This window comes from Podarcis cretensis (assembly GCF_951804945.1).
Source record: "Podarcis cretensis genome assembly, chromosome: Z".
Classification (NCBI taxonomy): Eukaryota; Metazoa; Chordata; class Lepidosauria; order Squamata; family Lacertidae; genus Podarcis; species Podarcis cretensis.
Window position 1 is genome coordinate 29,268,673 of NC_137184.1, and position 27,202 is coordinate 29,295,874.

At 41.0% G+C, this 27,202-nt stretch overlaps 1 protein-coding gene and 1 long non-coding RNA gene across 2 annotated transcripts in view; one reads left to right on the top strand and one right to left on the bottom strand.

The window, feature by feature from the left end:
- LOC307207667 (uncharacterized protein) overlaps nt 1-27,202 on the top strand; it is a gene marked incomplete at its 5' end in the record, with an annotated part of 413,689 nt that overhangs the window by 210,216 nt on the left and 176,271 nt on the right. The gene's annotated exons all lie outside the window — the stretch shown is intronic.
- Nucleotides 450-12,792, bottom strand: LOC307207734. Its single transcript, XR_013834809.1, has 3 exons — nt 12,604-12,792; nt 1,519-1,584; nt 450-825 (listed from the first exon to the last, which is right to left on the bottom strand). It is a non-coding gene; the product is annotated as an uncharacterized lncRNA (long non-coding RNA).

Sequence of the window (27,202 nt, forward strand, 5' to 3'; positions counted from 1 at the left end):
CGTACCTACAGGACCGCCTCTCCTGGTATGCCCCACAGAGGAACTTACGGTCTTGAAATAAAAACATCTTGAAGGTCCCAGGCCACAGAGAGGTTAGGCTGGCCTCAACTAGAGCCAGGGCTTTTTCGGCTGTGGCTCCAACCTGGTGAAACGCTCTGTCACAAGAGACAAGGGCCCTGCAGGACTTGACATCTTTCCACAGGGCCTGCAAGACAGAGCTGTTCCACCAGGCCTTTGGTCAGGGCGCAGCCTGACTCCCTCCTTTGGCAATCTTTACAAAACTTTAGTTTATGGTTGCCATCAATTTTGATTTTAATTAATTTTTATAATGTTTTTATAATGTTAAACTGTTTTAGTGTTCTTAGCCGCCCTGAGCCCGGCTTCGGCTGGGGAGGGCGGGATATAAATAAAATTTATTATTATTATTATTATTATTGAGAAAATAGAGCAGTTCAAAGCTGGGGGCCCCCACTATTGAGATATATAAAAGTTAAGGATCAGAGATGGGGGGTGTTGGTGGTGAACAGCATCAAGTCAGCAATCAAATTTCATTCATTGGTGTCCAGTTATACACAAGCAGGTACTCTACAATATTAGACCATAATAAGTGGCCAGTCTCAGTTATGTGGAGTGTTTAAACAGGTGCATATTGTTATGTACTCAAGTTCTCACCCTGGGCCAGCAGGGGGATACTGTAGATAGTTATGCAAATAAGGGATCGAAAGTGACATTCAGTGATTGGATAGTTACAGAAAGTGGTTACAGTTGCGTTGTAGTGGAGCTCTATATAAGCAGGCTGGCTGAACCCTTCAGTTCAGTTCTGTCCTGGCCTGTGAATAAACAAGAGGTGTTTGAAGAATCGCTGTGTCATCTGATATGTTCACCCACAACTTAACACATATTCCACTCAACACCTGGGATAGTCAAGCCTATCAATTCTGATTTTTCTCTGTTACACATTTTCCCAGTCTTATTTTCAGTTTACCACATTTCTTCAACAGTCTGCTTAAAAGAAAAAGAGTCCCCAATAGCATATCTGTGTATATTTATCCTAATATGCATACTTCTGTATGCAATTTTGCCCGATACACATATTTCCCCAAACAAATTCTCCTAATAATGCATATTTGTATATTATATGCATTTTAATGCACACTTTCCCATAATACATATCTATTTTTGCACCTTTTATATTTGATTGGAGAACTGAATTGCAAAATCCATGGAAATGTAAAGTTCAAAGGATGACTGAACTTCAGAACACATATTGTTGCAGAAAAGTTAAGTTTGTATTAACATGCTAGCCAAACCATATTTCTCCTTCATCCCTACTCAGTTCATGAGATGGTTAGTGCAGTGACATTAGTACTGGAGGTGGGGGGCTGGAGCAGCCCCCCATTGCATGAGTATCTGGACATGAATGCACATATGACTATACCGAGCTTCTACTTTACATGGTGTTTTACCACTGGGTCAAAAGCATGAGTGCAGAAGGGAAATGGCATACAGTTCCCTTACCTTTCTTTATTGTCTCCTCTGTGCTGAATGACAGACTACAAGCCTTCTGGGCAAAGTTTGATGGTGCTATATAAAATAAGAACAGCAGAAACAACAACAAAGGATGAGAAGAATTTTGGTGCACTATATTCAGAGACTGTCCTCCAGAGAGGGCACTACAGTAGTCTGGTCTAGTAATAACTGGTTCATGTATGACTACAGCTGGGTCCACTAAGGTCAAATATTTTCCTTCTGCCCACAGCTTTTCTGGATCCAACCTCAAGATACTACAGCTCAATATGTCAGGCCCACATAATTTGTGAAACTCCCCCTCCCCATGAGGCAACAGAAGCTTATGCCCACACCTAGTAATTGGCAGCTGAACAATACTGATTTTGCAGTTCCAGCCTTGCAAAGAAACAAAAAACTATAGGCTGTGCTTCAGTGAACTCTCTCTACTGATTTTCTTTCTGTGTCTTTTGTGTTTGCTTGTACTAGTGTGGCTTCTAGCAGGTGGGGTAGGGTTGTTGAGTGTGTGTTCGCATTTGGCAAGTTGTGCTGCTTTCTTCCCATCTGCTTTCAACTTTTCATTGTTGGGCATGCTCTTCCCCCTTAAAAAAAAGAAGAAGCAATGGTAAGACCTTAAAAAAACAACAAGGGGTGGTATTAATGGAGGGTGGGTCTAGATCAGTGTTTCCCAACCTTGGGCCTCCAGCTGTTTCTGGACTACAACTCCCATCATCCCTAGCTAGCAAGACCAGTGGTCAGGGATGATGGGAATTGTAGTTCAAAAACAGCTGGAGGCCCAAGGTTGGGAAACACTGATCTAGATGGCAAGTTGCTTGCATATGAGTTGGTTCATGCCGACACTAAACCTCATGAACTCTGTGATTTGTAGAATTCAACTTAATGAAGCTTTTCAATAAACTGGATCTAAAGGTTCCCTATCCCCAAGAGCAGGAATCTTTCACCTATAGAAGGAGATGTATTTTCAGAGGAGGGGAACCTTTGGGTCTATTCCCTCATCTCTTCGAAGCCAGTGGCAGCAGTGATTCTCCAAACATAAAAGCAATGGCAAAATTCCCTCTGATGGCCATTTAGCACATTTTTAAATCCTCACATCTATAAGCAAGTTGGTATCCTTGCCTCTCTGAGCCGAATAATATAACTTAATTTCAGCTTTCTGATCATAACAATTCAAAGGGAATGTTATGCAATTTATTCATCTTTGCTTGCAGGAATTCATCAAACAATCGCAGCTTAATGCCCCAGTTTCCCTCCCTATTTGCACAGATGAAGAATTATACCAGCTCCAGCTCAGCAAGGGATAGCAGCATTAAAGACACTGCATGGGGAATTTTTCCACTCATATTGCTAAAATCCTTCTCAAAGCCTCTATTGCTATTGAGGTAGAAAACACCAGCCTCTCCACCGCAGGGGCCAGTCCCGTGGCATTAACCAGGAGAGATAGGAGGCAAAGAAATTGTAAATCTCTAATGAGCCATGCAACCAACCTGAACTGGGCTTGTTCCCTTCGCCTTTCTAACCCTGCCAATATAATCCTGCTAACCTCTTCCCCTTTTGCTGGGTTTAGACTGAGGCTGGCCCAAAATTTGCCTCAAATCTTCCCACAAAATATTTCCAGTCCCTGAAGAAAATGGGGGACTGATTTTCTACTACTCATGTCTCATGCTTTTCTAATTTTAAGTCTTTTTAGAGCAGAGGCCTGGAGACAAATCCTGCAATCTGCTTTTCTTACTGTGCAATACATAAGACACCAAGAGTACGTTATAAAACATTCTTGGCTGACCCTTTCTTGGTTGTCAAGAAATGCAGCAAATTCTTTACTTCCTTTAATTTATTGTAGTGTATGTTCTTCCCTGCTAGAGATGAAGAAGAAGAACACTTCTGGGATCTTCTGTCTCAGCTGGCCTTGGGTACCATGTTCCTTGTCTTATTGTGGGTGGGGGTTGCCACTACAAACAGCAAAATATATTGGGCCAGCTTTGCTGGTTGTGTGCGTCGTGCCCGCTAAGGGTTTCTCTTGCCCAGTGTATGTAGAATTACCATGGTGGAAGGATCTGTCAAATTTGGTTCTCTCTGTTTCTTGTTTTTCTGGTCTTAAATACAGTCCTCCAGATTTGCATTTTAAAAAATCATCATGAAATTTCTTCAATATTTTATTGTGGATTTCTTCTATTGTTAAAAAACACTTTTGCCTGCAGTCTGACTAATGTGCATGATTTTGCAAGCAATTTCTTTTAATATAATGCATTTTTGTATGCTGTTTTCACTGATGTATTCATTTTCTATGCACATTTCTGCCTAGTATGTGCATTTTAGAAAACATGCACCTCCCCTTCCACTCTACAATTTCCTCCCTCTGTTTTGTTTTCTGTACTGTAGAAATTTAAACTGTAAGTTCCTGTTTGTGTGTGTTGTGTTTTCTTTCTTTCTTTTTTTAAAAAAATAATATTTATTAAGAGTTTAAAGATTACAAAAAGAAAGAAAAAGAATTAAACAAATCAATATAATACAATACAGAAACAGAAACAAAAACTCTACATAAAACATTAAATTAACAAAACAAAACAAGAACAATTAAAAACACTTCCAATATTTTCAAGCTTATCTTTCATTCACTTGTTTCATTGACTTCCTCACGCCTCCCTTTTTGTATTCCACTTCAATAATAATAATAATAATAATAATAATAATAATATATTATTTGTACCCCGCCCATCTGGCTGGGTTTCCCCAGCCACTCTGGGCGGCTTCCATAAAAACCAAAAATACACTAAAATATCACAGATTAAAAACTTCCCTGAACAGGGCTGCCTTAAAATGTCTTCTGAAGGTCAGGTAGTTATTTATCACTTTGACATCTGATGGGAGGGCATTCCACAGGGCAGGCGCCACTACCGAGAAGGCCCTCTACTTGGTTCCCTGTAGCTTTGCTTCTCGCAATGAGGGAACCGCCAGAAGGCCCTCGGCGCTGGACCTCAGCGTCCGGGCAGAACGTTGGGGGTGGAGACGCTCCTTCAGGTATACAATTAACTGTTTCAGCAATTCCTTTCCATCTTCCTCTGTTTTCTGTCCTGTAATTAATCTTAACATATTCTAACCTTGTTTTTTTCCCCTTTAATACATTAACAATCTACAAAATACAAAGACTTATTGGAAAACAAAACTCCAAGGTGGCTTTCACCATTGGAAGCTAAGGCCCGAAAAAGACTCAATATGGAGGCCAAATGGCCGAAATATTGGGAAATATTAGAAAAAGATGGAGACAACTGGAAATTGCAGAGTCAGGAGAAAATGAAAGACAAAGTGCGAGATTGGTTACATTATGCTCAGATTAAAGAAGTTTTTAAACTTGATAAAAAGTTAGGATTCCAGGTGGAAAAATCGAAGTTAGAAACGGAACTGTTAGAGCCTAAGACTAAGGTACTTTCAAGAATGTATAACTTGCTGTTAAAATGGAACACACAAGATGAAATGGTTAAATCGGCTATGATAAAGTGGGCACAGGACATTGGGTACAATATTATGTTTGAGGACTGGGTAAAATTGTGGACTACTGGGCTGAATTTCACTGCATGTAATGCTTTGAAAGAAAATGTAATGAAAATGATATACAGATGGTACATGACCCCAGTCAAACTTGCAAAAATATACCACTTGTCTGATAATAAGTGTTGGAAATATAAGGAAAATGAAGGAACGTTCTTTCACCTTTGGTGGACTTGCCCTAAAGTGAAGGCTTTCTGGGAAATGATATATAATGAGCTGAAAAAGGTATTTAAGTATACCTTCCTTAAGAAACCAGAGGCCTTCCTTTTGGGTATTGTTGGCCAAGGGGTACTAAAGAAGGATCGAACATTTTTTATGTATGCAACAACAGCAGCAAGGATACTCGTTGCCAAGCATTGGAAAACTCAAGATGTACCCACACTGGAAGAATGGCAGATGCAACTGATGGACTATATGGAACTGGCCGAGATGACGGGCAGAATCCGAGACCTGGGAGAGGAGACGGTGGAAGAAGATTGGAGAAAATTTAAGATTTATTTGCAAAAGTATTGTAAATTGTATGAATGTTAAGCAGGATGTTTGATCATAAACAATTGGGCACCATGGAAACAAATGAAGTGAATTATGAAGATAAGTTAAATTTATGAAAAAACTAAATTTTTAGATAATTATTGGGTTAATCTTAATGCACTGAAGAGGAAATAAACATATCTAAAATTTAAGATTTAACATTGTAAAAAGGGATTTTAAGGTGGGGATAAGGTGAGAAATTGCTGGTTTAATTTTTATAAATTTGGAACGTAGGAGCGGGAGATGTGAGGAAGTCCAAGGAGGATCAGAAAATATGTTATGGCACATGACATTTCTGTATGTTTTATTTTGTTTGTTGTATTTAAAAAATCTTTAATAAAAATTATAAAAAAAATTAAAAAATAATAATACATTAACAATCTATCTGTACCTAGTTCCTTATAACATTTCTGCCAAAGCCATATAACTTCATTCCACCATTTTTCTAAAGCTCATTAATTTTACAATATTTCTGTAAATAATCTTTAATTTTTTTTCCAATCTTCTTCCACCGACTCTTCTCCCTGGTCTCGAATTCTGCCAGTCATTTCCGCCAATTCCATATAGTCCATCAACTTCATCTGCCATTCTTCCCGGGTGGGTAAATCTTGTGTCTTCCAATACTTCGCGATGAGTATTCTTGCTGCTCTTGTTGCATACATAAAGAAAGTTCTGTCCTTCTTTGGCACCAATTGGCCGACCATGCCCAGTAGAAAGGCCTCTGGTTTCTTCAAAAAGGTATATTTAAATACCTTTTTCATTTCATTATAAATCATCTCCCAGAATGTCTTAATCCTTGGGCATGTCCACCAAAGGTGAAAGAATGCACCTTCTGTCTCATTACATTTCCAACATTTATTTTCGGGCAAATGGTAAATTTTTGCAAGCTTGACTGGTGTCATGTACCACCTGTAAATCATTTTCATTAAATTCTCTCTTAGGGCATTACATGCCATAAATTTCATACCTGTGCTCCATTACTGTTCCCAGTCAGCCATTATAATGTTATGTCCAACATCTTGTGCCCATTTAATCATAGCAGATTTCACTGTTTCATCCTAAGTGTTCCATTTCAACAGCAAATTATACATTCTTGACAAATTCTTAATTTTGGGATCTAACAATTCTGTTTCCAATTTTGATTTTTCCACCTGGAAGCCAGCTTTTTTATCCAAATTATATGCCTCCATTATTTGGTAATAATGAAGCCAATCTCGCACTTTGTTTTTTAATTTTTCAAAACTCTGCAATTTTACCCTGTCTCCATCTTGTTCCAAAATTTCCCAATATTTCGGCCATTTGGCCTCCATATTGAGTTTTTTCTGTGCCTTCGCTTCCATTGGTGACAACCATCTTGGGGGTGTTGTGTTTTCTTTCTATGTGTGATAATGTTATGCTACAAAGCACACTGGATATTACTTGCATTATATAACAGTACTGTCAGGTGCTTTGGGGCTACCACAAAATTCTGTACACCCAATCTACACAAATAAATGCCAGCTAAGGAATTTCTCTGTTGCCTGTGTATTTCACAGCTGGCAGGCTCATGGGCTTCCTGTACTTCCACCCACTGGAGGAAGAAGAGGAGTGGGGGGGGAATGCACTGCCCCCGGCAGCGCGATCCCGGTGGGTGCTATCGTGGCTGCCCCCCCGCCCGTGCTGGGCGCCACACCCCCACAGGTGGCATGTCACGACCCCAGGACACGAGCCAGCCTTGCCCCTGCCTGCTCTCCACTACCCTCCGGTGCCGGAGCATGAAGCTCCACCACTGCTTCCGCCTGCCCACCAGTTTATTCATTTTTCTGCTGCTGCATTGCTAAAGCGACTGTATTGCTTTCTTCCAGCTGCCCTGGTTGTCATCAATAATTTCCCTGCATCATCCAGCGTTGGACTATGACAATTCCTCCATCTTAAGTGACATCATTTCTGACTCTGGCAGCCTTCTGTTCATAAACCTTCTTGAGATGTATGATGACTCAGTGGGAAATTACTGGCTTTTTGACATTGCCTGGCCAATTTCTCTGGCTCTGGCTCTCCTGAAATTTTCAGCTCCCCACCCCCGATTTAGGCTGTGAAACGTTTTGGAAGCGCTTTATTTCTCCAGCAGCGTGATTTGATGGTCAGCTTACTAAGGCAAAGACTGCTGTGCTGGAGTAATGAAGCAACTCAGGAAAATGCAACCCCAATGTGCAACACTTTATATATATTCTTCATACATACATACATACATATGCACATACATAATTGTATTTCTACGCTACCTTTCCACAGTTCGAACCATGCTCAAGATAGTTAACAACATGAAAAAATACATAACTACAACATAGGAACAGTAGTAATAATAAATAAAACATTAAAAGGCACAACAAAACTGAACAATCTAAAATAAAGATACAAAAACCAACAACAGCAACAACCTCCTTCCCAACAAAACCACCCAAACAATACCCTAGCCCAAGATTCTGTTAAGCAGCTTCACCCAGGCCAGGTGGGAAAAAACCTACAAGGCAGGGAGCAGGTCTTCTGGGACTTACAGCCCTATTCTGTTGACTGTGATTTAACTGTTTCAATAGAATTGTAGAGTTGCAAGGTATCCCAGGGGTCAAGGTATCCCAGGGTAATAAATCTAATTAATAATAATATGGATAGAGAAGGTTGGGTTGAGTTGAATAGGGCAGTCACATCACTGATCTCTTTTCTATCCTGGTCAACAAGATCAGCCCTCCTGCTCCCCTTTGCATGAATGCAAAACTGCAATAACAAAAATGGGAGCTTTGCCTTGAGGACTAATGAACTGCAGTAGCCATGTGTGTGTCCATAAACTGAGGAGTGCCCAAAGTACATATTTCTTTGTTTTTCTAGCAGGGGAGGGGCGTTTGGTTTGATAGAGTTCCAATATCAGGGTGAAGATCTATGAGTCTTACCATCAGTGGTGTTTGCTTTCTCACTTTCCAGCCTTGCAAAACAACAACAATATGCCCTTTATTATATTATGCAAAGATGGTTTGCGCTACAAATGTTGCAACCTAATTGGGACGCAAAACTTGTTAAAATCTAACCACTGACCAGCTTCACAGAGCAACTCAGAACAAGAGAGCATTGAACTGATTCACTGTTGTTAACCTCTGCCCTTCCTGGGAGCTAAAAACTGTTCATGTCAAGCGTTTCAGCTGGAGAACATCAAGACCTTCCCAAAGAAAGAAGGATGATAATTTAGAGCATCAAGGACTATCTAAACCAAAATCTCCATTCAAGGTGGTCAAAGTTGGCATTTACTGGCAGGTATCAATCAGCAACTGGTAAGTGACCAGAAATTCTTCACATGGAATTTTTTTCTGTAGGAGAAAGGGAGGAAAAACAGCTGGAAAGCAATCATAACAAGAGCCTTGCAGAGCTTAGAGGAATCTGAAGTATAAAGAGATGATTATTTCCTGTGGATATTGATGATGAATTGAAGGGGATCTGGAGCAAATAAGAAAAATGACCGCCCTCAGAGATGTCTGAACTTGCCTTGTTTCAAGGTTAAAGGGGGTGGTGGAAGAAACATCCTTCCTGGAACACCTGAGGCCTCAGCATAAGGAGAGTACTAAATATCTGGGTCACAAGTAATCAGAAGTTAGAACTTCCTCTTGGCCCCTTTTCATTTAATTAATCCTTCCTCCAGTTGGACAATGTGGCGACAATGTTAGTTATTACAGGGGACACTTTACAGAGGAAATTAATTCATGTCAAAGAAATTGCATGATGTGCTAAGTAGCAAGATAAATAAGCAAACTCTGTCTCCCTTCCTTTAAAAAAAGAAAAGAAAAAAGACCCTGCTTGGGTTGCCTTACTGAAAGGCTACCCACAGGGAGTCTTGCTTCTGTAAACCAGTTACTGTAGTAGATATAATCAGAGTTTGTGTTGAAGTTGTCGATCTTTTCTTCATACAGTACTCTGAGTGAATGGCTTCCACAAACCATGAAAGGTTTGGCGATTAAAAGGGAGGGTGTGTGTACAACACTGGATACCCCCAAGAGGGTCTGCTGCCTGTGAGTGATCCCATGAGGAACAGTGATTTTACCCACGTTTATTTGTTTGTGGAAGATTATGCAATGCAAAAATCCTGCATTTATTCAGCAATTCAAGCTACAGTGAAACAGGCCAAGGGGAGGGAGGAAGATTGCCTGTCAACCACTATCCAGAATTCTGCATCAGCCTTTCCATGCTGGACAATGTGCTGCCAATGCAAAGCAACCCATGGCCACATCCACACCATACATTTAAAGCACCACGACACCATTTTAACAGTTGTAGCTTGCCCCCTCAAAGAATCCTGGGAACTATAGTCTGGTAAGATGCTGAAAGATGGTAGAAGATACACCCACCCAAGCTATAATTCTCAGAGTGGTTTAACAATCAATCCTGTTGGACTGTGGGAATTATAATTCTATGAGGGGAATAGGGGTTGTCTAGCAATTTTCAGCATCCTTAACAAACTACACTTCCCATGATCGTTTGGGGGGAAGCCATGATTGTTCGAAGTGGAATGATAGTGAATGTATAGTGTGGGTGTTGTTTGTTTGTGGCATCCATCTGTCTCAAGAAACCATGGGTTATGCTTCTGCCTTCCAGGGATGAAGTCAAATCGCTGTGTTAGCAGCACCGAAGTGACCTCCATGGGCTGCCCAGATGACAAGACCTCACTGATGTGGTCCAAAGGAAATCAGAACAATGCATTTGGCACAAGCTTGGCTGAAGGACATAGGCATATAAGGCGCCACCAAGACGTAGGTGTCTTGGTGGCTGAAGGCTGAAGGCTGAAGGAAGTAGGTGTACAAGGCGCCACTCAGACGTCTTAGGGACTCCACTCCATATTTGTGTAGGGTTTACTCTATAGCCTTTTATTCTCCCAAAGATATCCCACAAGGCAGCAGAGGTTTAGGATCAGAGTTTTCCTTCTCCTAGATGGGCTACCTTTCCAGGTTGATGAGCCCCATCTGCCCCTCACTTCCCTCTACAGCATGTGGAGAGCCTGCCTTCTTGACTGTTGGACCCACTGTTGGTCTTGTCTGCTCAATCTTCCAGAGCCTGTCTCTGCATGCAGGGGAAGTTCCTATCTCACTAAGGGTTTGAGACCCATCGGCTACCCTCATCTGGTTTAGGCAGTCAGTCGAAGCAGTTCCTGGATTGTGGCCACTGTTGCATGCTTCTGGGAGCCACAGGCAGTGCCGGATTACCAAATAGGCAGAGTAGGCACCGGCCTATGGGCTCCACACGTATTAAGGGCCCCATGACAACAGATCAAAATAATATTGATTTGATCTAGAAAGAAAATTACAATCAAGCTTTCTTAGTTCAATGTTATCTCACTAGAGTGTGCACATGTGAAACCTCCAGATACAAAGCTTTTTGTGGGTTAGTGTGTCACACGTTCCCGCTGACTCCAGATCCTGGTAGAATATTTGCAAGAAGCCCAGTAGAAGCTTTAAAATAAATTGTAAGGGCTCCCCCCTTGAGATTTCTACTACCTAGGGGCCTCCACAGGGTTTAATCCGGCACTGGCTCCAGTTGAGAGCTGAGTGCAGGATGGGAACCAAAGGTGGACAAATTACCGAAGAAGGAGCATGACGTGTCCCCCACCAGAGGTACTACCCCCTCCCGCAACACCCCGTACATCCTTGTGTGGATGTGGCTCCTAGCATTAAGAGAAATGGAGCATGTACACATCACTGCTTTGTGGAGAATTAGATGCTAGAAGGAAGGAATTTGCTTCATCAGTGATCACAGGTCCCTGGGAATTTTCCACAAACATAGGCAGCACCACCAGCTTCCTACCTAACACATCATGTGCAGGTATGACCACCCCAGGACATGGTTTGAGGGCACACAATACAGGAATCTTTCTAAAGATGAGCAAGTCTGGGTAGACCACATGGGAGCCACACACCCTTCTTGTGCACACTGATATGGAAGAAAACCTCTCTCTATACACACACGCACGCACGCACGCACGCGCTATGAAGAAAATAAATAAAATGCAGCTGTACAGAATGGGGAACCTTTGTGGGGGGTGCCTGGATGAAGGCTAGAGAGGGGTCATTGAGAGCATGTAGAAACTAACCTACTATGCTTAGATAAAACTCAGATTGTCTGCTCCTCCCACTTTTGTCTCTGGCTCCACCCACTAATGGCATGTGGCCCTTAGAAGGTTACCCAAAATGGAATGTGGCCTTTAGGCTGGAAAAAAAGGTGTTTCCCACATCTGGGCTGCTGCCCCGATAACCAAAGGATTGCAACAATACACCCTGGGGCCAGGCAGCACCTTCCTTGAATTTGAGGGTGCCCCTACACACCCCTTTGTACCCTGACTGAAGAAATGGTCAGGGAAATGACGGCAGCAGAATGTAACATACAATGATATTAATCTCTCTGTCCACTTTTGTTTCAAGCCCTGTGGTACATGAAAGGTAACCTAAGAAGTGAATGTTGCCCTTGGAATGAAAAAACTTCCTTGCTCCTGCCATATAGATAAGAGAAAATAACCACAAGGGCTACTGTTTCATATGTGTTCCTACTGTTTGGTATAGGTTTATATCTTTATGTGTATTTTTGTCTGTCTGTCTGTCTGTCTGTCTGTCTGTCTGTCTGTCTGTCTATCATCTATCTATCTATCTATCTATCTATCTATCTATCTATCTATCATCTATCATCTATCATCTATCTATCTGAATTTAGTATCTGACTTTTCTTTCATCCACAGAACTTGTTAACTATGCAGACCAAAGTGTAGACCAAAGGAACTAGGCTTCCCATATACAAGGGATTTCGATTTTTTAATTTGATTTTTGTCTGTGATCCTAAGCTCCAAATCTGATAGCACTAACCCCCAAGTAAATACATTAAGCTCAAGCTCTTTCTCTATCAAGCCTTACACACATACAGAAAAAGAGAGGGGAGGGGAAGAGAAAGGCAATGAAAGCAGGACTTATCTGCGGATGTTCCTAGATGCAATCAGCCCACCTTTTTAATGCCCTTGCAATTCCAACCTGGGCATTCGTTCAGAGAAGACAAACCAACTTATTTGGCAGCATAATCCACCTCATGAATTTATGCCTCGCCTCTCCCCAGATTCGAGAGCCTGGAAACACACAATCTTCCCTGCTGCGTTTTTAAGTCTACATCCTCCCAGATACAAGATAAGGGCTTAATAGCTCCAATTCAGAGCTGTTTTCATATTCAGGCATAAGTTATGGATACGGCAACAGATCAGCACTTCTTGGCCATTTTTCATTGGCTCTGGTTCACTGCTTTAAACAGTCTGAGTCAAGGCCATGTTTTAACGCCATAGACGGTCTATTCAAATACCAGTATGACCACATTTTAAAAGCCACCCTGTACCACTTCATTGCCGCAGATGTCCTTTACATCTGGCTGGGGCCATTTCTCTGCATGTCAACAGTAATTCATTTTAACAGCTGTCTCTTTTGACAAGCTTAGTGTCAGACTCTAAAATGACAGGGTGACAGTTTTCCTTTTTCTTGAAACAGAGCATAGTGCAAATTAACTGTTCGGATGCAGGATCCCTGAATGCTTTGTGGAGGGGGGAGCGCAGTGCTCAGAACACATTGAATAGATTTGAGGAACCGCTTGCATTGGAGAACTAAAGATGCTTAAAAAAAGAGGGGGAGGACTCAAGACGGCTTAACAAACTAGGGTACTTCTCATGCGATTCCTATCGGTACTTGAAACTGCGGAGCCCAGAGCACCTTAAATGCAGATGAAAGAGGCGTTGAAAATAAACAGTAGGAATTTGCAAACTAGTGCAATGGATAGATTTGCTGTCCTTGCAAATAGACAAGATAATGTCCTGTCTAGTGATTGAGCACAGTTAAAATGCTTGGTAATATATACCAGCTGATGGTTTCATAGGCATCAACCTACAAACAAACTGTGCGCACACATTGCATGTAACTGTTTTCTCTCTTTCTCTCTCGTGCACACACATGCACACGACAAAACTACTGAGTGTGATAATTGCATCATTTCCATTAATGATGTTCAATCCAGCATGGGTGACTGTTTTAGATCCACAATTATATCAAGCCCCTCCTTCTCTGGCATCCATTTTGGTGTATGTTGAGCTAATATATTTTAGGGGAGCAACTAGACATTTAACGATGACACAAGCTTTCAAGTCAGTTTTGTTTTTGACATCCGTCTGCCTCAAGAGACAATTGAAGAGTGCACCTTTGGAGGTGAAGTCAAACTGTGCCTGCTGGATGGGACATGTTTTGTTGCAGCTGGGGCAGATGAAGGCATCCGATTGTGCTGTGGCAGATGCGCCATGGCATTTCTTCTCTCTGCTCCTCGCAGCAGTCATTTCTCCACTGGTCATTGCTGGGGACACAAAACCTGACTTGTCTGTCTCCAGACACTTCAATCAGAACTGAGAGAACTGTAAGCTGTGGCAAACTGAGCATGCACAGATTTTTTAAAGAGGAAGGGGGAGGAGGAAGAGGAGGAGGAATGAAACAACTAAGAATGGTTAGTGTATCCATTCAAAACTCAGAACTTCAAGCCATGGAATTGAGAAATCAAAAATCTAGGAAGAATTTCCCAGTAGCCAGAGTTTTAATAATGGCAATGTAGAATATACAATCCAGCTGTGTAGTTTTTATACCTGTTCTTCTAAAGTGCAAAAGGAATGGCTTGGGAGCCCGTGACAATCTCTCACCTGCTGGAGATTCCTCCAAAATGAATTACACTGATTTTTTTTTTTTTAATGCATTAAATTCACTTGTACTAATACTGAAACTGGAATGTGAAGGAGGTAGGAGAAGGTAGGTCTCATAAAATTAAAATTAAAAATAAGATAAAACTCTGTAAATGTTTGGAAAATGTGAACTTGACAATGGGAGAAGTTCTTACAAAAAAACAAAAAAAACTATTGTCAATTTGCCCAAATATAATGGAAGATTGGTATGTTATTTTCACCAACACATTCATTATTGCTACATTTCCCCATAATCTATGTGATTTTTTATATATAATGATTTTTTGGTTTGAGTACTGCATTGCAAAATTCAGAGGAGTGTGAATTTTGAAGGATAGATGTGTTTCACCTGCATATTGTGTTAAGAAATGTGAAAATTACATTTATCCCACATCCCTTCAATCTACCCACCACAGATAGCACAACTCAGCTGTACAGCCTCTGTTTTGCATGAAGAACATCGCAGGTTCAATCTGGGCCATCTCCAGGTAGGATTGAGGAAAAACCCTGCCTAAAATCCTGAAGAACTGCTGCCAGTTAGTGTAGAGAACACTGAGCTAAATGGACCAATGTTGTGACTAAACAGCTCCCTATGTTTTTCTTTTCTTTGGGGAGGTAACTTTTTAGTCAGGCAGGTGTGATTTTATCTTGCTGCACTGGGGCTCTGCACACAAGGTGCAGGCAGACTTCTGCTTAAGCCACAGCTAGTGAAGTGAAACTCAGCTTCCTCTAAACTAGAGATATTCTTGCCTGATCTGCCAGTGGGACCCATGCTGTGTACACATACTGTGCTCTATAAATAGTAATGTCTTCTCTCCACGGAAAAGGCTATTGGAAGGGAAAATAATCCTGTATAGATGCCAAGCAAGAGAAAACTGGTCCCATTCTCCACTCTGCAGGGAAGCTGGAGCACTGAAAACTCATGAAAAGTAGAAGGGATCACGTGGGGAGAAACTCCTTCATGCTTCATATACCCCAGCTATATCTCAATCGGTGCAGTGCCTGCTTGTTTCTATTTGTCTATTAAATATGCATACAGGCAAAGCAGAGGGGATGGGTCATAACTCAGTGGGAGAGATAAGCTTTGCATGTCAAAGGTCCAAGGTCCAATCCCTACCATCTCCAGGTAGGTCTCAAAAAGCCCGTTGTCTAAAACCCTGGAAAGTGTCTGGCAGCCAATGTGTTGTTGTTGTTGTTGTTGTTGTTGTTGTTGTTGTTGTTGTTGTTGTTGTTATTTCTTTACCACCCTTCATCTATACAGTGGTACCTCAGGTTACAGACGCTTCAGGTTACAGACACTTCAGGTTACACATTCCGCTAACCCAGAAACAGTACCTCGGGTTAAGAACTTTGCTTCTGGATGAGAACAGAAATTGTGTTCCAGCGGCATGGCGGCAGCAGGAGGCCCCATTAGCTAAAGTGGTGCTTCAGGTTAAGAACAGTTTCAGGTTAAGAACAGACCTCCAGAACGAATTAAGTTCTTAACCCGAGGTACCACTGTAACACAGAAATAAAAATCACTCATTAATAAATAAAACACAGCATAATTCACTAAGGGACTATGCACTGTGACACAGAACATTTAAGAACCAAACACCTCGACAAACAGGAATGTTTTAAACTGGTTTTAAGGCCACCAACAGGTATCCCCTAGGAGTGAATTCCAAAGCTGGACCACTGCCACTGAGAATGCCCTTTTCCATGGCATCCTCCTCCTGGCTTCCATAAAAACAGGGCACTTCCCACAGACTTTAATGCCCAAGTTAGCTGGTAGCAAGGAAGGTGCTTCTTGTGGTTCTTGGATCCTAAGTCACCCAGGGGTTTATATATATAGCTTCTCATGAACATTGGAATTGTAACGTTAAGGCAGCATTGGCCATAAAAGTGAGAACTGCCAACAGGGATGGAGGAGAAATTCAATTTCATTTATGTTTTAATGGGAAACTGCCTGAATTGCACTACTCAAACAGGCAAAACCAACACAACTAACCTTCAAAATCTACACCTTCTCAAACTCTTATGATGCAGTTCTGCAATCAAACCATGTGAAGAAAAAGGCATATGCTAGAGTAAAGTGTGCATAAAATTGCAAGCATTGGTGAAAATAACATTAAAATGCACTGTATTAAGTAAGATTGCTTGCAAAAAATAGTGCATATTAGTAAAAGAAAGGGGGGTATATTAGTCAAACATGCATACAAAATTGGGTTTACTAGGAGAAATGTGCACTAAAAGGCTGATAAATTTTCATGAGTATGTAGAGATGATAGAGATAAAGATAAAGATAGAGATAGAGATGATAGAGATAGATAGATAGATAGATAGATAGATAGAGATAGATAGAGATAGAGATAGAGATAGAGATAGAGATAGAGATAGAGATAGAGATAGAGATAGAGATAGAGATGAGACCCCAAATTATTGTAGAAATGTGGAGAACTGAAATTAAGATTAGAAAAATGAGTAGTGGAGAGCAACAGATTCATCCACCCCTACTAGTGAAGATTAAGTGTTTGTACTATTTCTTTCAGCTGTTCATGGTCTTAGGAGCCCTAGGCCAAATGCTCTAGACTGGTCCCTAGAGCACCTGCCACATGAATCCATCTCCATTTGTTATGACACCACTGTGCTGGCAGTGCAATGGTCATGCACAATGTACAATGCCGTGGAAGGGAGCAACCAAAGCACTTGCAAAAATGTGAATGAAATCATCTGTAGCCTTTATCACCAGGCAAAGTAGAGTGCAATAGTGTTGAAGGGACTCTGGCTCCATTCGCTAAGATGGAAGCTCTGCTCTGAGTGTTCCACCATGAAGCTTACAGAGAAAAGATCTTTTCTACAGGAAAACCTCAAATCAATTGCAGAGGGTGTCTACTCAAAGTATAAAGTTAAAGAACTATAAGAAAGGATAGACTTCTGGGTTAGCGCCTCCGGTAATGGCGGAATTCCTCTGATCGGGAGGAATTTGCTTCGTAGGAATCCGGGTCTGGCCGCCACGGCAAAAACGGAGACCCACTAGAAATCACAGGCGGGTGAAGCCTGTGAACGTGGGATTCGGCTGGCACCTTTTGCGCCTCCCGTACTCGCAGGGAAACCCAGTTTCGGGGATCCAGAGCGACATGGGGTGAGCGGTGCGGTGCTTCGAATTGACTGCTTCTTCCATGGAGCGAAGCCGCATAGCTGTTGCTGGAGAGCGCTGACTTTTTCCTGTGGACAATTTGATCTTAAAGTAACTACCCGTGAGTAGAACAGAGAATTTGATTTTTAAACGTCTTAATTTGGTGCCGAAACGGGGAGGTCCAAAACAGGAAGTCCACCTTCCACTTTTGTAAATAGATTGAAACAATGAGGATGCAAGCTGAAGTCTCGGAAAGCCTATTGTAAAGGACTAAATTTCCATCAGTAAAAAATACTAAACCCTCCTTGGTGGCAGGAGAAGAGGGGGGAAAGTTTTGGACTGAGTATACCTGCAGGAGAGAGCGAATAGAGTTAATATACCACCGCTCCGATCCTGGAAACGGGCTGCCAACAGGACTGACTGTGATTAGAACATTCACTGACAGTTAGTTAAATAAGAGGAATACATTGTTTCCATGGTCTCTGTCTGCGTTTAAAAAGGAGTAAAAGTAACAGAAAATTGAAACTAATTTTATTGTTTGAATTGAGTTTAAAAGGACTAGTACAAATAGAAACTGTTTCCCTCTAGAGGAAGCTTTTGAAACTGTTACAAGAGTTGAGCTGGGGGAATTTCCAGCTGCAAGATAAAAACCTGTGAGATTCTGGGGACCTTGAATCGGTTAAGAATGTTGACAGAAGAGGCCTTAGTGGTTGTATTATGTAAGATAAGTGACTCACTGGAACAGCTTCACAAAAAGGTGGATGTGGTAATTACCAAAATTGACAATTTGGGACAAAAAGTGGACACCAATATAGAAACTATTCAGAAACTGACACAGGAATCTACTTTGACATGGCAAACTGTGGAGAAGGCTAGGGAGAAAGTTATTGCCGTTGAACCTAAAGTAACACAATTGGAGAGAGAGAGAGTCCCAGCCTTACAGATGCAATTTGATGACCATAAGTTGATGCCTGCTATGATTGAATTTAAAGAAAATCAGATTTCGGGGATCAGAGCCCTACCTGAACTGGAGAAAGAAAGTTTGATAGATTTCCTTACACAGGAATTTGATGACTTTTGGGACCAGGACTTGGGTCAAGAAGAGATTAAAACTGTGAGGGCTCTCGGACTTGGAAGAGGAGGGGAAAAAAAGAAGAACAAAACAAGAGACTGTTGGAACTACCAGAGGAACTTAGAAGAACATCAGTCAAAAGTGGAAATTTTGAAAGATGTTCTGAAATACCTTTCGGATCTTAGATTTAACTACGGAGATTTGGTTGCCCTGTTGAGAAGGAATAAAATCATCTTTAGGTGGGAGTTTCCCTGAGATCTACTCTTTAGCCTCAAAAGAAGGAAAATGAAAATAAGATCAGTGGAAGACAAAGTAAAGTTCAAGTATAAATATGAAGAAGACTCACAGAAGGGACTTGAAAAAGAGTTAAGAGCATTGGACAGAAGATCACCAGGTTGATGGACTATAGGGAATTGGCGGATTTGACTGGCAGAATCCGGGACCAGGGAGAGGAGTCGGGGGAAGAAGATTGGAAAAAGTTTAAAGACTATTTATAAAAATATTGTAAAATTAATGAGTGTTAGAAAAATGTTGGAAAGGAGCTATATGGCTTTAGTAGAAATGTTACAAGGAATTAAGTACAAATAGATTATAAGAGTATTAAAGGGAAAATAAAGTTAAAATATGTTAAGACAATTATATATTAAAGGGAAAAATAAGGTTAGAATATGTTAAGATAAATTACAGGAGAGAAAACAGAGGAAGATGGAAAGGAATTGCTGAAACAGTTAATTAAAGTGGAATACAAAAAGGGAGGTGCGAGGAGGTCGTTGAAACAAGTGAATGAAAGTTAAGATACTGAACTTATTAGATGTGTTTTAAATTGTGTTTGTTTGGTTTTGTTAATTTAATGTTTGGGGGCTGGTGTTGTGTGGTGTTTTTGTTTTTGTATCGTATTGTTTTGTTTTGTTTAATTCTTTCTCTTTTTTGCAGTCTTTAAAATGTTAATAAATATTATTTATAAAAAAGAAAAGAAAGGATAGCGAAGAGCCTTGAAGTTACCAACTGGACAACAGACTGCTGTATTGTTTTTAACACTTGATTGGGAGCCGCCCAGAGTGGCTGGGGAAACTCAGCCAGATGGGTGGGGTATAAATAATAATAATAATAATAATAATAATAATAATAATAATAATTATTACTAAGGCACATAGGTCACCTTGTCACAGTCTTCCTCACAGTGGTGACATGTATCCCATTTCTATCTAATTATTTCTTAATGTATGAGATGTATCAAACTATGTCCTAGACTCAGAGTAGACTCACTGAAAATTAATGAACCTAAGTTGGTTATACACAGAATGGACTTGGCTACAGCCATGTATATGCAACATGCAAATTATATGTGAATATCTGCCTTTCATCTTTTCGTTGTCGTTTTTGGTGTTGTATTTCCACTTTGGGGTGACTATAAGTGTCACCCTGTACATTTTGCTCAAACATTCAATGACATTTGATTAATTGAATTAAGCTGGCTTGCTTTTATACTTGTACTTCCTATGTTATGTCTTTGCATTGCTTTTTTAGGAGTTCTTATTTTCAGTGTTGATAGCTTATGTTACAGTTATGGTAATGTTCCTAGGTGGTGAGTTGTAAGCCACCTTAGGGATCATATGATTGAGATGTGAGGCAAAAACATGATAAACAAACCATATTAATAAAATTGCAGAGCCATGATAAGAGACAAGATAGGGAATAGGAGGGACCGAGATAACCAGTTTCTTTGTCCTGTTCTAAAGGTGTATCCACAATAAGAATAGTGTGAGTAAAATGCAAGACTAAATAATAATAATAATAATAATAATAATAATAATAATAATAATAATATTTTATTTATACCCCACTAACAACGCAGGTGGCGCTGTGGGTTAAAGCCTAGGGCTTGCCAATCGAAAGGTCGGCGGTTCGAATCCCTGCGGCGGGGTGCGCTCCCGCTGCTCGGTCCCAGCGCCTGCCAACCTAGCAGTTCGAAAGCACCTCCGGGTGCAAGTAGATAAATAGGGACCGCTTACCAGCGGGAAGGTAAACGGCGTTTCCGTGTGCGGCTCTGGCTCTGGCTCTGGCTCTGGCCAGAGCAGCGATGTCATGCTGGCCACGTGACCCGGAAGTGTCTCCGGACAGCGCTGGCCCCTGGCCTCTTAAGTGAGATGGGCGCACAACCCCAGAGTCTGTCAAGACTGGCCCGTACGGGCAGGGGTACCTTTACCTTTACCTTTAACAACAAATTTGCGGGACGCGGGTGGCGCTGTGGGTAAAACCTCAGTGCCTAGGGCTTGCCGATCGCATGAGTAGAATGTGTCCTTTTATTTAAAATGCATCTCTGGGTTATTTGTGGGGCATAGGAGTTCGTTCATTTTTTAATTCCCCCCCCCAAAAAATATAGTCTGGCCTCCCACAAGGTCGCGGGATGTGGGTGGCACCCTGGGTTAAAACACAGAGCCTAGGATTTGCCGATCAGAAGGTCAGCGGTTCGAATCCCCACGACGGAGTGAGCTCCCGTTGCTTGGTCCCTGCTCCTGCCAACCTAGCAGTTCGAAAGCACGTCAAAGTGCAAGTAGATAAATAGGTACCTCTCCAGCGGGAAGGTAAATGGCATTTCCGTGCACTGCTCTGGTTCGCCAGAAGCGCCTTAGTCATGCTGGCCACATGACCCGGAAGCTGTACGCCGGCTCTCTCAGCCAGTAAAGCAAGATGAGCACCACAATCCCAGAGTTGGCCACAACTGGACCTAGTGGTCAGGGGTCCCTTTACCTTTACCCACAAGGCCTGTGGGAGAGTCGACCTACCCCCTGCTGAAAAAGCTGGTATAAATCTTCTAGAGGGTGACAGATTGGGGAAGACTGCTTTAAAGAAACTGTTGAGTAACATTGTGTCCCTTGGCTGCTCCTTCAGTCTCTCTGAATTCATCACATAATTGATCCTATCCAATCATGGATCTCGTGCGTTGGGATTTCTCTTTGACAGCTACTGGCATTTATGTATATGATGTCTACAGTCCTTCCCCAACTTTCTTTAAAACTGCTCATTCAACTTTCATGTGTTTTAACTCTCAGGTCAAATCAGCTCCATCAATGTCAGGTTGATAAATGAATTAATTTAATTTTTTTATCACTGGAAAACTCTCTGCCTTGTGTATTTTTCACTATCAGATTTTTCCTGCAAGATAATAGGTCCCTTATTATTTTTTATGTTATCTGCTGTAATAAATATAGATTGAGTTTCCCCATACAAAGCACAAATGTTGCCATTCCTTCACTGTGTTTGGTTTGCAGATCTCGGCTGAAGAGGAAGCATGGCACTGATTGATTATACTGCTTTTATATTTATTATTAACACAAGCAAGGATATAGTCTAAGTTGTACAACTTTATCCCAACTGAAAGACTGAGTTGGGCAAAGCAAATTGTTCAAGTGACTGTGCAGAATGCACCACTAAAAAGAAATTCAGAAGCTTCATTAGGTTGCTTTCTGTATTTGCCAGAATTGTACCAGCAATGATATGGAAACCATAAAGAACGAGTCAAGAGAGATACTCAGACATTTCTATCGATGTCATTGAAACTCATGTTTCCTGATTTGAAAATGCGTGCCAGTCTTCATATATAAATCATAGACCTGAATCATTCTGAGGTCCAATGATCCTGCAATATAGCTTGAAGCAGGCACATCCAGAGCTTGTCTGAGATCCAGGGTTGGAGTCTTGTTAGAATAAAGTTATAAGCTCAAACAAAAAAGCAACAGGTCCCTGGCACCCTGCGCCCCCTCCCCTGCTGCTTAGCCATCAAAGGCACAAGGCAAGTGTATTCAGCTGCTTTCCCCCTCCTCATGGGCCTGGCTTGAAGTCTTTCTGAATTCTGTAGAGAAGGTGGGACTGCCCAGTCCAAATCTAAGGCAAAGAACTGTAGGAAAGGAGATGTAAAGGGTCAAAACTGCTCTGATCAAAACTGATCCCTTCCCAAATTCCCACCACTGCTTTAAATTTAAAGCAAAAAGTAGAGGTCTAATAGCAACAGAGCTTCCACATCATGTCTGCTTTGGCTCAATCAAAATAGCCACAGCAGGCGTGTTCAGTTTCTGATAGTATATTTAATAACATGCTACAAACCATGTTGGTCACATGAGCAAGGCTCACGGTGTGTATGTATATATGTATGTATGTATGTATGTATGTATGTATTACATTGGGTCCTAGCAACAAGATAATACAATCATTGTCATACATATAGTCACACACAATTTGATTTTCTGATCCGCATATTAAATATTTACTTCTAATTATAAACTTATGGAGGAGCCAAACAAAACCTAATTTGCATTATTAATGATGCAAGAAATGCAAGATGGGGGACCTCTGGAGATTTGCAATAAAGAGGAAAATATTTTTGAGACTTACTCCATGTACGTATTTATTTTTATTTTAAAAGTGGAGTTAAACTATCAAACTTATTTAATTAACTGAGATTCTACTTATGAATTAGTTGTTTCTGTACCACTAAGAGGGGGGCGGTTGATGTCCGCTGGGGGGGGGGGCGAGGAGACTCCACATCTGAAATGAAGTAGAGACTACAAAGAGTCCATTTTTGGCTTCAGAGTCTCAAGGGGAAAATCAAAGACTTTCTTTCTTTCAGCGGTTTGGGAGGGGTGGGGGGATGATATTTTGAGATGTTGACAGCTGCCAAACTGCAAAAACAGTGAAGAAGTACCAAAATGAAATCTTTTTATCTTTGTGGATTTCTTTCAATATTTAAGCTCAGCTTTCTCCCCATCCCCCAATATACAATTGGTGATTTCTGCCATGTTAAGAATCTTTCTTTCTTTCTTTCTTTCTTTCTTTCTTTCTTTCTTTCTCTCTCTCTCTCTCTCTCTCTCTCTCTCTCTCTCTCCCCGTTACAAAGAGCAAATGACTTTTATCTTGTGTTGCCAAACAGAAACACATACCTTCTCCGAGGACCTTGTTGCCTTTCTAACCAAACCAAGAAGTCAAACAGCACATGGGGTGTGGGAGCAACCATGCAAAAATAAGAATGTTCAACATTAATTTATGTTTAAATGTCTGTCCTTCTTTCAATATTCCACCCTTGAAAGAGTCTTCTGAGTGAAGATGGAGGAGGGAAGAGAAATCCATTTCAGTTCTCATTTCAGTTCTCATTTTAATGCAAACCCCACTAATTCACACATCCTCAAACTGCATACATAAGCTGAAGCACAGCTACCCTTTGAAATTCACAACTTCTCTGGATTTTGTGATGCATGATTCCAACTCACCCAAAACACGTGCTGAAATTTGGGGAGACTGCTCACAAAAACTGTGTACACAGACCTGTACAGTGTTGGGCACACAAAAATGTGCACGAAACTGATGTTGAATTTTGGTCAGGACTTGTTTTTTAAAAAGCGTAATCCAACATGGAAATGTGGTCAGCTGAACTGAAGAGTGGAAGAATGAGAAATTGACAGTGGTGAAGGACCTTTTTGCATGCGAATGGTCCCAGGTTCAATCCCTGGCATCTCCAGGTAGGGCTAGGGAAGAATCCCTACCTGAGACCGTGGAGAGCCTCTGCCAGTCATTGTAGACATTTCTGAGTTTGTGGGTCAGTGGGCTGACTTAATAAAATACAACTTACTGTGTTATTCATATGCTTCTTACATAGATCAGACCTTTTATAAGGCATAAGATGAAATTGTATGGGGAAAAGCATGGGGAAAATGAAGAATTTTAACAAGAAGGATTTTGACATGCAAAAGTTGTCCTTTTAAATGCTGATTAAACAACGAAGTTTGATTTTGTTCTCTGATTTGGCTTTACTTATTGCTTCTTTCCCCAGAAACACTTCATTGCAATCTCTTTTAACAGCCAAGAGTGATCATCATCCTTACTTTTTATATATATATACCTCCAGCGTGTGCTTATATTTCATTTTTGCTCGCTAAGTGTATTTACAGCTAAAGATGAAAAGCGGAAGCATTAAAAGAGGGGGAGAAATGTGCCATGAAACATCTTCACTGTTCCCAGCAAAGTCAGCTCATGTTATTCTGTAGAATTATGGTTTTGTTGCAACTAAGATACTGGTGTTCAGATGATTTATCAATTGTCATTTGTGACTAAGCAACCCTTCCTTTTAAAAGGCAAAGCATTACTTGCTTAGTTACTCACCAGAGTGGAAATCATCTTAAAAGCGTGACTGATCTTCAGAAAGCTCTTTTGCTTTCTATTCTGTTCTGCTTTGTTTTAAAGAAAACCCTTAATGTAAGAACACATAAATCAAGCTGCTGGATCATGCCTGTGGACCATGCAGTCCAGCATCATGTTCTTACAGTGGCCTAGAAGAAGCCAGCCAGAAGGACCTGAGTGCAACAGACCCCTTCCAACCCCTGCAGTTTCCAGCAAGTCCGCTCACCTTTTCTGGTGGGCAGTGTCGTGGCCAGGACTCGATTAACTGTGGCACGGCTGGGGGGCATTCAGAAACATACTGCCTCTGACAAAGGAGGTACCGGTAATCCTTGTGTCGATTAGTAAAAGTGAAAATTCAGAATGGAGGCACATGAAGCAGAGCTCACCTAGTTTGGAAAGCCCCACCCAACAAAAATGGGGATGGTAATTACAGGTGTTCACTTAGTTATCCCTTGTTTGGAACAGAAATAAATCCAGTGAATATAATAGGTATTCACTGTTGTTGTTACTATTGAAATGAATGCAGTGGAATAATGTAATATCAACATATTTTATTAAAATTACATAATTAACTGTGTAAGTTATAATTTTGCCACAGCGGACAGTGAGATAAATAACATAGTTTTTGGGTGGCAGAATGGAAATGGCGCTGCATGCGACGAATGAAGAGCAGAACAGAACATGGTGCCTCCTTACTTTGCTGTAGATAAGATGGTGAAGATAATAAACAATAATGGGCTGTATTCAATGCTAGTATCCACTAAAATTAATGAACATGACTCACTTAGGACCATTAGCTTCAATGGGTCTATTCTGAGTAAAACTTAGTTGGCTACAATCCAATCAGTTCCACTTCCAAAATAAGACCAGGTAATTAGGAAATTCAAAACTCAGAAGAAATTTAGATGGAAAGGATTTTTGGAAGCATCTCACCTATCTAGGGAAGAAAATATTCCACCTGCTAGTCTAGTCAAGACATACCCATAAATTTGAAACTGAGATTAAGAGCATTTTCCTAACAAACAGAGCTGTGTATTGAACTCATAGAACATACAAAAAGAATGGTTGAGGGAGGCTAATTGATTATTTTTTATTTATTTATTTATTTATTCATTTAGTTCAATGTTTTATACTCCTCCCTCCCCATATCTGGGCACATAAACACAACAGTGGCTTACAAACACAACATATAAACAGCAATATAAAGCAAAATGAAATGAAATCATACATCTATTATAAAAACAGCAATACCAAACCAACGACATCAGATTCCGAAGGCCTGGACTAATAATTTTACCTGTTGTCTAAATATAGCTTATGTAGAGGGTTGTCATATTTCATAGGGTCATGGGTCTGCCTTCCACGCTTACCATTTATAGTGGAATAGTTCCTGGGTTTTAAAAGATTTTTTGGCATGTTGCCGCTTGACATCGGCTTCATCCAGCTAATATTCCAGAATTATGTATTCAAACCTGCTGTTTCTTACACCTGAAAAAAAATCCATCTTTTATGAATGATTTGGAACGGTTCCTCTATATTTTCAGTTGTGTGGCATGTATACAAGCGCCATCTTGGTTTTATTGGAGGCGTGTGTGTTGAGGGGCCATGGTTGGGGAGGCGTCTGTTTTTCAACTTCTTCCCTCTGATGAGTGTGAACTGTCAGCTTGCAAACTCAGTTCAGGGACAAGATATGGCAAGTAGCGATGCTGGCACTGAGTCAAAGTACTGTACTGCTCTTTATAGTAATCATTAACTGCAGATAAAATTTCACCACAATAACCAAGTTCGCTATAGCTCAGGAAGACACATAGTCTGCTGGGATAGCTCAGCTGATAGAGCATGAGGCTCTTAATCTCAGAGTAGTGGGTTCGAGCCCCACGTTGGGCAAAAGATTCCTGCATTACAGGCGGTAGGACTAGATGACCCTCATGGTCTATTCAAATTCTATAGTTCTATGATTCCTTTCTAATCCCCTATACTCACACAATATTCTAGAATGCAAGGCATTAAATACTGCTCCCTCCCCAAAGCTGTGAAAGGGCTGTCCCTGTGTGCATGCTCATAAGTCCAACATTTACTGGTTGGTGTGACTACATCCATGGAACTTTTCTCAATTTGGTGACAACCCACCATTAGTGCAGAAAGGAAAACCCTGGACTCACTTTCTAATCACAGCAACATGCAAATAAAACTGCAGGCAATCAGCTACAAATTCAATGTTAAAAGCATCAGATCAAACAGCAGCTATGCCAATATAAGGGTGAAAAAGACCTGAGTTGGATCACTGATCCATTTAGCTCAGTATTATCTAACAGACTGGTAACCACTCTCCGGGATTTTAGTTAGGGTTCTTTCCCAGCCTACCTAGAGATGCTGGGGATTGAACCTGTGACCTTCTGCATGGAAAGCAAGTCCTCTACAAATGACCTACTGTCCTTCTGTACAGTAAGAAAGGGATTTGGTAAATGGGATACTGCCTGTGTGA